Below are 11,196 nucleotides of genomic sequence, written 5' to 3' on the forward strand. Positions count from 1 at the left end.
TATAACCCAGATCAGCCTGTCTGTGTCTCACCCAAAGGGACAACACTGGGCAGCACCTGGAGAGGTCTGTGACACTGTCCATGAGACCACACTTAATAACAAGAAAATATTTCTCTATATCAGCTCTCCAAGTAACATTTATTAATACAAGGATGTGGCAATGCCTATGTGGGTGGCTTAGTTGATGATGCATGAGTTGATGATGCTTAGTTGATGATGACACTGAGCTGCAGGATTGTATTTAATTCATGACAAAAAAAACCCCAAAAGAAACCAGAACAAAACAGGCAACTCCAGCAGTGTAACCCCCCCATGAGAAACTTAACTAATCAACAGAAAAACTGCTAATGAGAAACACAGAATCACAGAATATTGAGTTGGAAGGGACCCACAAGGATCAACACAACAGCTCAACCCCACATTTAAACACACTCAGTAACCCAAAGCAAAAGCAACAGGAAAACTAGAACTGCTTCCCACTCACACCTTTATACCCAGTGAGTTACAGCAAATTCTAATTAGTGAGGCACAGGAAAATAAAGTAAGAATTGGTTACTCACCCCTGCAGTGTCCCATGGGATGGGGCAGACAGGACAGCTCACAGGTTGCCCTCCCAGAGGTGGTGGAAGTTTTCTCCCCAGTTTTTGTTCATATCCAATCTCTTTTTATACTCTTTTTTCTTTAGGTTGAGTGATTATAGTCAATATTTTGGGGGTGAGAGACAGGGGTGGCTCTCTGGGTCTCCACAGGGTGTGGCAAAGAAGGGTCATGTCATTTCCATACCACTCCATTCTTCCATAATCCCATCCATTTGACTTGAGCACTTTCAGGGAGCCTCTGGAGTCTCTCTGTCCCCTTCCAGTGGTTCCTGGAGCCCCTCCAGGGGCTGAGCTGCTCCCCTCAAACCATCACGAGGCTATCAGGGCTATCACCCCAAAGTATTCCCTGCCCAGTGGCTCAGACACCTGAAAACATGTGCAAATACACCCTCAATAAAATATCCTAAGTGAGGGCAGGTCTGAACTTCCATGGGCAGAACCATTTCTGGGAGCACCATCAGATTCCTGCTAAATGCATAAAACACACACACAGAAGCTCCTCCACCTGCTCACCCTGAACAACCAGTACTTGGCTGAGGCAGAAAGATTTTTAAAAGATCATTTTCTTCTGAAAAAAAACAGAAGAAAATAAGTAACATTTTATTCCACATTTTAAATAAGTAATATTTTATTTTATTATTTTTAAATCATGTCAGAGAGCACTCTAGAGACTGTTATAAACATAATTTAATGTACAGAATTACTTTAGTCCATATTCATTAACCTGAGCATTAAAGTAAATTTGGGTGATTTCCCTGCTCAGAAAACATATTTATTTTTTTAAAAAAATCTATCTAAGGAAGCCTTGAATTAGTAATTTCATTATAATTTAAAATCAGTAGGGACCAGAGGGATAGGGGGACTATAAGGGAAAGCTCCTTTGGGGCTGGTGACCTTTAATGGATCCCTGGAGGGCACTGGGGGCTCACAGCTCTGTGGCACATCCCTGGAAAGCCAAGGAAGCCTCCCATGCAGATATTCCAAAGGTTTCAGCACATAGGAAGTGATCAGAGATGTTCCTGCAGTGTTCCCAAAACTTGTGCTTTATCCCTCCAAAGAAAATGCCCAGGGGTTGCTCCTCAAATCCGGGCCCCAGATATTCCAACCTCCACTGGAACACCAGGATTGTGTCCAAGGGAACAAATTCAAGCCACAACACAAATGCTGTGATCACTGGGTTTCCAAACAGAGCTTCTGTAGTTTGCTGGTGTCCCAAAATACAGAGATTTAGAGTTGTCTTTCACAGGAAAACCCCAACTGATAAATGTCCTTAACTGGGCCTGTGAATTGGTGGCTCTCGTAAGAAAAATTGCATTTAAAGACCAGAAAAGAGAGTTTCACATAGAAATATCTCATCTGCACTTGTAATTAAGGCAATATCTGAATACTGAACACCTTTGGAAAACACCAAAGGGGAACAACATGTTTTTATTTGCACCTAAAAATTCAGATGCTGAAATACTTCTGATACCCTTCAGAACATGAGCAGGTTCTGCCTCAGACCCAAAGGGAACATCAATCACATCCTCACAGCAATTCTCAAGTCCAGCAGAGTGTGCTGCTATTTACAAAAAAAAGGCTCATTGAAAAGCGTTGCATTGATTAGAATTTATTGCAATATTTTTGAAGGCTGAGTATAATCGAAGGGGTTTCAGAGAGGAGCCAAGTGGCCAAACCCAGAGAAGTGTTGGCACTAACACAGTCTCATTGTGCCACCTAGTGACAAACTTCCCCGGGCCAATTTTGGGAAGGAATCACTGTGTGTCAGTGGGAAATGTATTTACCTGCTGGAAAAATGGAGCCTTTCAAACCAAACCAGCAAACTCTGAATTTTACCAGCGCCTCTTACTGAGTTCCAAGGAAAGGGAAACACAAAGACTCAGGATTAGAACCTAAAAAGTGAATTATTTAAGCACATGGAAAGTATTGGTTTGGTAAAAGTGACTCCAGGGTTTGGGAGAACAATTAAGGGAAGCAATTGTAGAACCCAACCAGCATTTTTGGTTCTGGTCAAGCTACTTCCAATAAGTTTGGATATAGGAAAGAGTGCCATGATCTGGTAATCAAAGTGGGGTTGGATCAAGGGTTGGGCTTGATGATCTCAGAGGTCTCTTCCAATCCAGCTGATTCTGTGTTTCTGTAATTCTGAAAACAAAAGGTGACTCTTAATAAGCATTAATATAATGAGAAAAATACATAAGTGAGGAAAAAATACAGGTGAAAAGAGACAAGAAAATTTGGGGTTAGAGACCCTCAGGGAAGAAGAGATTTCATAAAAATGGGAGGAGGGTGGGAGGTGCATTTCCACTGAGAAGATGAGGAAAGTCATTGATCTGGTACCTGATTAGGATGTCCCACTGTCAGGAAAGGATTTCTCAATATTCAGAATAAAGAGTCAAGCTGTGCAAGGACTTTCCCACCCCTGAGGAGCTGCAATGCCCAACACCACCAGCACTGGGAAATGACTCACTAAAATGTCATGTTGACATAAATCTCCTTTCATAAAGGGGGGAAAAAGCAAACCCTAAGGTGGCAGCACCATAAACATCCCCTGAATGCCATTAAAATATCACTATTTCCTTAAGAAGTTTCCATTTCTAGAGGCTTTGAATGGAGTAACATTATTAAATGGTCCTTCAGTGATGTTTCAAAACATTGCAAGATGTCCTTAGTGGTTTGCAAAGGGGATGAGAAGGGCAGTGGTGTTTGCTGGGAGTTACTCACCCTGCACCAAAGCAGAGGAACACTCTGGTTTGTGAGCCCATGAGTAACACAAGTCCTGCTCAACAACCCCCACTCATTACTGGTTCTCTCTGATTCACACTGTTCTGCACTCATTGCCTCGAGCCTGTGGGAGCTAAAAGGGAACTCAGCTGCTCCTCTTGTATCTTAAAACATGTTCCTAACGTGTCATTAGTTAATTATAACCCTTGGCAGTGAAACTTGCAACATTTCTGTGCTTAGGAAGGACCAAAAGTGGTGAGTTTGGATGGCAAGTAACAGGTTCAGCAACATGCACAGAGCACTAATTAACCAGTTTAATGTTCTCCACCAGGTGGTACCAATGCCTGGGGCAAGATTTTACATCCTTCCTGTTTCAGGGCACATCCCTTTCAACACAGTTTGAGTTGTTTCAGTGTCTAAATTTGCTGTTGGAGGGGCCTGAGCCATGGGACAGATTTCAGCTCTTGTGACAGAACAGCTTCATTTCTCTGCAGAAAAGTCTCTCATTGCAAAGTTGGGAAGAAGCATCGTGGAATCAAAGGATGGTCTGGGTTGGAGAGAGCTTAAAGATCATCTCATTCCACCCTCTGCCATGGGCAGGGACACCTCCCACCAGCCCAGGCTGCTCCAAGCCCTGTCCAGCCTGGCCTGGGACACTCCCAGGGATGGGGCAGCCACAGCTTCTCTGGGCACCTGTGCCAGGGCCTGCCCACCCTCCCAGCCAGGAATTCCTTCCCAATATCCCACCTTTCCCTGCCCTCTGGCAGTGGGAAGCCATTCCCTGTGTCCTGTCCCTCCATGCCTTGTCCCCAGTCCCTCTCCAGCTCTCCTGGAGCCCCTTTAGGCACTGGCAGGGGCTCTCAGATCTCCCTGGAACCTTCTCTTCTCCAGGTGACCCCCCCAGATCTCCCAGCCTGGCTTTATAGCCCAGACTGGTTTGGGTTGGAAGGGACCTTAAACACCATCCCGTCCCACCCCCTGCCATGGGCAGGGACACCTCCCACCAGCCCAGGGTGCTCCAAGCCCTGTCCAACCTGGCCTGGGACACTCCCAGGGATGGGGCAGCCACAGCTTCTCTGGGCACCTGTGCCAGGGCCTGCCCACCCTCCCAGCCAGGAATTCCTTCCCAAAATCCAATATAAACCAGCACATGGAATCCTGGAATTGTTTGGGTTGGAAGGGACCTCAAAGCCCACCCAGTGCCACCCCTGCCATGGGCAGGGACACCTCCCACCAGCCCAGGGTGCTCCAAGCCCTGTCCAACCTGGCCTGGGACACTCCCACCTCTCCTGCCACCCTGCCCAGGTAACCAGAGCCTACTTAAAGGAACTCAAAAATTCAAATATTTCCTGAATGATTTTCAAATACAGATTTGCATGACATGATCTGCTCAGTGGATTCCCCAGCCCAGAAGCCAAAGCTTGTCTGTCTGCACACAGATTTCCACGAGTATGATTTTATTGCTTTAACTAATCTTTCTTAAAAGCTTCTCCCCATCTGCCCTTAACTTGAATCACATTTGTCTCCCCTCACTGGCATCTGATCAAACATCTCTGCTCTTCATTAAGCAGGAAAGCATAAACAACAGAGTGCTTATTAATTGATATATTTTACCTAGAGGAGAGAGAGACAAACACAACCTGCTCCTTTACAACTTGCCTGAACCAAACTGTGATTTATTGTCCCACTTGTATAAGGCTGTTCTTAATGATTTATTCAATAAAGGTCATGACTGAAAGTTACTGAAAATAAAGTGTAGAAACAATGGGAAGGTGAATTTGAATATTTAACAGCTCATTCAAAGCTCATGACAAACTGTGTAGTCCTTAAAAATAAACACCACCATTCAGTCCATCCCATTATAGTCTATACAACAAAATACACCTACAAAAAGTAAAGATATTATATTTTCCACCCAAAATTTTATCACCCCAAAATCCACAAATTCCTATTCCAGGCCATGACAATATTTCTGCCTTCTCCTTCATAGGAAACCATCACCACATCACTCGGATTTTCCCACAGTTCCTGGCATGTTCCAGGAAGCTTCCAGGGACTCCTTTCCATGGGTTTGTGCAGCAGCATCTCCCTGACACAGCCTGCTGGGTCTCTGTTCCCTGCACTGCCACAGCACCAGGGTCTGGTGCTGCCCATCAGACATTTTGGCCCCCACCCAAACTTCTTGTCTCCAGTTCCTGTCATGTGGAACAAACTGCACTAACACTGTCGAGCTGACTCATCATCCCACTGCAAATCCACTTCCAAAATATCCTTTATTGTCTTCCCTGTGAATTCTCTCTGTTTCTCCCTTCTCCTCTGGCTCTGCAAAGCATTAACTCTGCAGCACACATGAATATTATACCAGTGAACTGAAAACACAGTGCTGGCCTTGCTTTTTCTAAACAACAGAAAGAGAAAACACATTAAGACATCCCATTACATTTAAAAAAAAAACAAAAACCAACCACTAATAAATTGGAATAAAATTCCATTTAGGCCTGCTATCATCTGTCTTCTTAAGATGTGTTAATGTTTAAATTATGCTTAAAACCATTCTCTAAAAGAGCTCAGGAAAAAAAAATGTACTTGCAAAAGACACACAGAGCTTCTGGTTTGCTTTTTGTGGCATCACTGGAATGCAGAATAAACCCAGACTAGACCCAACACCTCCTGCTCCTCCTGGACCAAAGAGCAGCTCCCTCCAGAAGTGCTGGTCAGGTTTGAATGGCAGCAAAATGAACCTTATCAATCATTACCTGCAAAGGGATACCAAATATCAACAATAAAGATCATTAAAATTGCTCCAGCTACTCATTTGGGATATTGAACAACTAACAAAATGCTGATTTGTATATTTGATTGACTCTTTATCCATTAAAAAATAGGACTTCAATTCAATCTATGACAAACTATGTAGAGTCCTGACCTCACTGTAACCATTGGTAGAAATAACAGTGGAGCAATTTGCATTTTCTGAGCTGAGCAAAGTGCCCAGAACCTGCTGGAGTGACAAAACAGACTCTGACCTTTAAAGATTCCATAAGAAAAAAGAATATTTCCTTGGCTTCAGTCTTGCAGGATTGCACTAATCTGAAAAATCCAGTCCCCAGCTATGGGGCCACATTTCCTTTTCTTTAACAATTCTGATTGGGATTTTTAAATATTGAATTTTCAATTTCAATACTACTGAATATGTCAAAAAAAAACTGTGCTGTGATTTCAAGTTAATTCTGACTGAAACCCACATTAGCAAACAAGAAAAAGGATCATGAAGTGTCTTGGATACTTTCCCCCCACTTTAACACAAATGTGAGGAATCTCAAACACAGCAAGTGCATTCCATACACATGCACAATTCCAGCTCCATTCCCACCACATTCTCAGCCACTACTGAGCAAGGAGTGAGTTAAAATTAGACTTTTTTAATGTTCTGATTTGAAACACTTTGCTCCAAACCAATCCATCAGTGGCTGTCAGTGCTTTGAAGGGCAGGAATGCAAAACTAGTATTTCACCAGCCAAGTGGAAATTAAACCACAACAGAAGTGTGACTGGTCTGTGCTGCTGCAGCCTCTCTCATGAGATGGAAATTCTCTCTTTCAGCTTTACAGTTTGCTCAATAAAGTATAATTTAGTTACAGCACAAGCAAGGTTAAATGGTGCTGCCTGTAGGCCAAGGGAGAAGCTGAGAGAGCCTTCAAATGAGATGGGTATTTTTCCACAGTTATTTGCTGTCTCTTGGCCAGGCACCAAGCTTTGATACTCACAGCAGCATAAAAAGCAACCAAAACAACAACAACTAAACCCTGCTGGGGCTATTAAAGTGTCATTTTTAGCAGTAGGACTCCATAAATCGTGGTGATGTTCTCACCCCCAGGCTGGGCTGGTGCCTCTGCCATGGGCAGGGCACAGGTCATGGGGGCACCTTTGTGGCACACAAGGAGAGCCCTGGCCCTGCTCCTGCCCTGCTGTTATCCCAGAAAACATCCTCAGTGAGAATTGGACATGCCCCAATCCAGCATCTCCCAACCCACCCACCTCTGCCAGGGGAGGTGTAGGTTGGATATCGGGAAGAAATTCTTTGCAGAGAGAGTGCTCAGGGATTGGAATGGGCTGCCCAGAGAGGGGGTGGATTCCCCATCCCTGGAGGTGTTTAGGTGGACTGGATGTGCACTGAGTGCCATGATCTGGTGATCACAGTGGGGTTGGATTAAGGATTGGACTTGATGATCTTGGAGGTCTCTTCCAACCCAACTGATTCCATGATTCTGTGATTCTCCACCTCTCTCCTTGGCTCCCCTGGGGACACCACAGTGACACCATGGTGGGTGTGGGTGATGAGCTGCACGGAGCGGGTCCAGAGAAGAGCAACAAGGCTGGTGAAGGGACTGGAGCACAAGTCCTATGGGGAGAGGCTGAGGGAGCTGGGGGTGTTTAGCCTGGAGAAGAGGAGGCTCAGAGGTGACCTCATCACTGTCTATAACTACCTGAAGGGAAGTTCTGGCCAGGTGGGGGTTGGTCTCTTCTCCCAGGCACTCAGCAATAGGACAAGGGGGCACGATGGGCTCAAGCTCTGCCAGGGGAAATTTAAGTTGGATATCAGAAAAAAATTTTTTACAGAGAGAGTGCTCAGGGATTGGAATGGGCTGCCCAGAGAGGGGGCGGATTCACCATCCCTAGAGATTTTTAAATACAGATTGGACGTGGCGCTGGGTGCCATGATCTAGTAAATGAACTAGAGTTGGACCAAGGGTTGGACTCGATGATCTTGGAGGTCTTTTCCAACCCAATCGATTCTATGATTCTATGATTCTATGTCCAGGGACATGGAATCATAGAATGGATTGGGTTGGAAAAGACCTCCAAGATCATCAAGTCCAACCCTTGGTCCAACTCCAGTCCCTTTACCAGATCATGGCACTCAGTGCCACGGCCAAACTCAGCTGAAAAACCTCCAGGGATGGGGAATCCACCCCCTCTCTGGGCAGCCCATTCCAATCCCTGAGCACTCTCTCTGCAAAGAAGTTTTTTCTGCTCTCCAACTTCAATTTCCCCTGGCAGAGCTTGAGCCCATCGTGCCCCCTTGTCCTATTGCTGAGTGCCTGGGAGAAGAGACCAACCCCCACCTGGCCAGAACTTCCCTTCAGGGTGTTCTAGACCAGGTCAAACACAGCCCTTGCTTGGGCTCCTCAGGACAAACAGAATCCAAACTGGTGGCAGCTCTTGGGCCAAGAGCAGGGGAGCCTCAGCTGTGGTTCCAGGCACACAGACACAAATGGGAAATACAGAAATACTCCAGCACACAGCTTTGTTTAATGTTAAAAGGGAAAATCAGCAAAGCCTTCAGGACTAACATAATCCAAGGTCAGGAACAGCCCCTCCACGTGCAGCTGCAAAGAGGCTGTTCCACACCCTGCTGGACACACACAGGAGTGCTGGAGGGGTTTGTGCTGCAAAAGAGGATGGGAAGAGGAACTGCTCTTGGCAGCATCTGCTGGTTCTTATCTGACAGCAATAAACCATAATTCTGCTTTTTAAAACAATATATTTCACCTTTATATTTCCCAGGCTTAATTCGCTTCATTGTAAAGTAAATTTAATCTGAAACTCTCTGTTTTAACAACATTCTGGGGGGGGAAAAAGTGACACCCTTAAATTCCCATTGCTGTTGCAAACTGTTGCTGCCAAAAGGGGGGAAGGAAAATGGAGCAGAGAAGAAAGAACTCTGTAATGCCATTGGTGTCACAAATCCAAATTCCTTTAAATTACACACAGAAGGTTCTCCCCCTCTGAAAGATTTAATAGCAAAGCTGCAAAGAGCACCTATATATTAAGAAGTCTTTATTAAAGATCCAGAATATGTTATGTGGTATTTACTGCTTTCCTGGAGCACATTTCCAGAAGCACTTGCACAACAACATGTAATTTAAATCAAGAGCAAAGTTCTCATTGATACCTTTGGAAGCAGCTTATCCTCTCATTTACTGAAAGCACTCAGCTGCAGCAAGTGTTTCTGTTATTTATTAGAATTAATAAAATCCCCTGCATTAGGTTAAAATGTACATCTTGCAAGCCCTCAATAACAGCAATCAGAGGGGATGGTGAAGCTCTATCAGAAAAGGCTGAAATTCTCTGAAAGGAGGAAGAGATCCGGGTAAAGAGCAAAGGCACAGCCAAGGACAACCAGGACACATTCAACAGGTGACAGGGACAGGACAGAAGGGACAAGCATCAAAACCAAGGACTAACAGAGGCAAGAGCAGAAGCCAAACCTCTGGGAGGGAATTCCAGAGCTCCAGCAGTGAGGTTGTCCATCAGTCAACAGCCTGGTCTGTTAAAAGATTCAGCATCATAAAGAGATATGAGCTTCATAAGGTTTCATTGTCAAATAATCAACATTTTTCTTGATTTGGTAACAGTTAAATTTGCTTTCTTATACTACAGTTACTAAACAGAATCCCAGAATCCCAGAATATTCTGATTTGAAGGGACCCACAAGGATCATCAAGTCCAACTCTCAAGTCACTGGCCCACACAGGGGATTGAACCCATGACCTTGGTGTTGTTACAACCAAGTGTTAACAAAAAATTGCTGTGACATGACTACCCAAATTTGTTCAGTGAACCAGAAAATATTGCTGCCCAATTCTTAGTGTTTGGAAGGTAAAGCTCTGCAGCAACTGAGGGAATCAGAGAGCACACAGTGCCACTGCTGCTAAGCATGTGGAAAATAACCACAGTAATGGCAATTCAAAGCTGAATTTTCTCAAAAAAACTCCTCCACAGGATTGCACTTTCAATGCTCTCATGACATTTATGCCTTATTGAGTAATTTTGGGCACCTTTGGGAGGCAGAGATAATTTTGGGCACCTTTGGGAGAGTGGTAGAGATGTACAACAACAAACAGGGCAGGATGCAACACAAACCCAGGCAAAGCAGAGGGTGGATCCCTGAAGGGCAGAGGAAAAGTGGTTCCCAAGTTGAGCTGAATGCCCTAATTGGTGTCATTGTCACACCAGAGGGGCAGGACAGTCACCTGGTCCTTCTGCCCCCCAGGATCTCCCACTGGGTGCTGGCCCCACTCTGGGCAGTGCCAGCCCCTGGTGCCAGGCCCTGCAGTGCCAACCATCAGCCTGTTCTGTCAGCAGCACATAATTGGGGTTACCTTGTTTGCACTGACATATCCAGGCTCTGCACAAGAGTTTCTCCTCCTGCTCTTTGCTGCTTTTCTGTGCTGCTGAAACCAGAGCTGCATTAAGGGCATCGTAGCCAAGAGGGTCCAAAGCTATGAAACAAGAAAAATTTGTGAGAAGAGGCAATAACTTTTATGCTGTTACTTAGAGCAGAAAAGGCTTGATATAGAAAAAGCATTCAAGCTTCGTGCTCCTGGTCTGTTCATCAAGACATTATCAGCCCCATTGTTCAACAGGACACACTTGCCTGTGGAGCTACAATAAAAAATGTTATTTAATATTTGTCTTGCAGTACAGATCAGTCAAGATTAGGAAATTCTATTTTGTTACTTTTGAGCCCTGAGAGCTGCAGTTACTTGATGTCAAGAAGTTTCTCTTCCATCACCTCTCAAGGCCATTCCTGGTGCCCTTGAGGGGTTGGAACTGCTTTGTTTTAACACATTGAGCATATTTTAACTGTGGCAAGAGCTGTCAGAGCCTTGCGAGACCTCAGAGTTAATACACAGAGTATAGAAAAAGCCTCTTTGCTCCTCTGAGTTGCTGAAACACAACAACACCACCCACCAGAGCACTGGCTGTTCCCAGCAGACCTTTTGGTCGCCTCCCTCGCTGTTGTTGCAGCACCCAGGGGTGAACCCATTGTGGAGGGATTACCAACCTCCCACATGACATCCCTGCAA

Source organism: Pithys albifrons, chromosome 9 (genome assembly GCF_047495875.1).
Source record: "Pithys albifrons albifrons isolate INPA30051 chromosome 9, PitAlb_v1, whole genome shotgun sequence".
NCBI classification, from domain to species: Eukaryota; Metazoa; Chordata; class Aves; order Passeriformes; family Thamnophilidae; genus Pithys; species Pithys albifrons.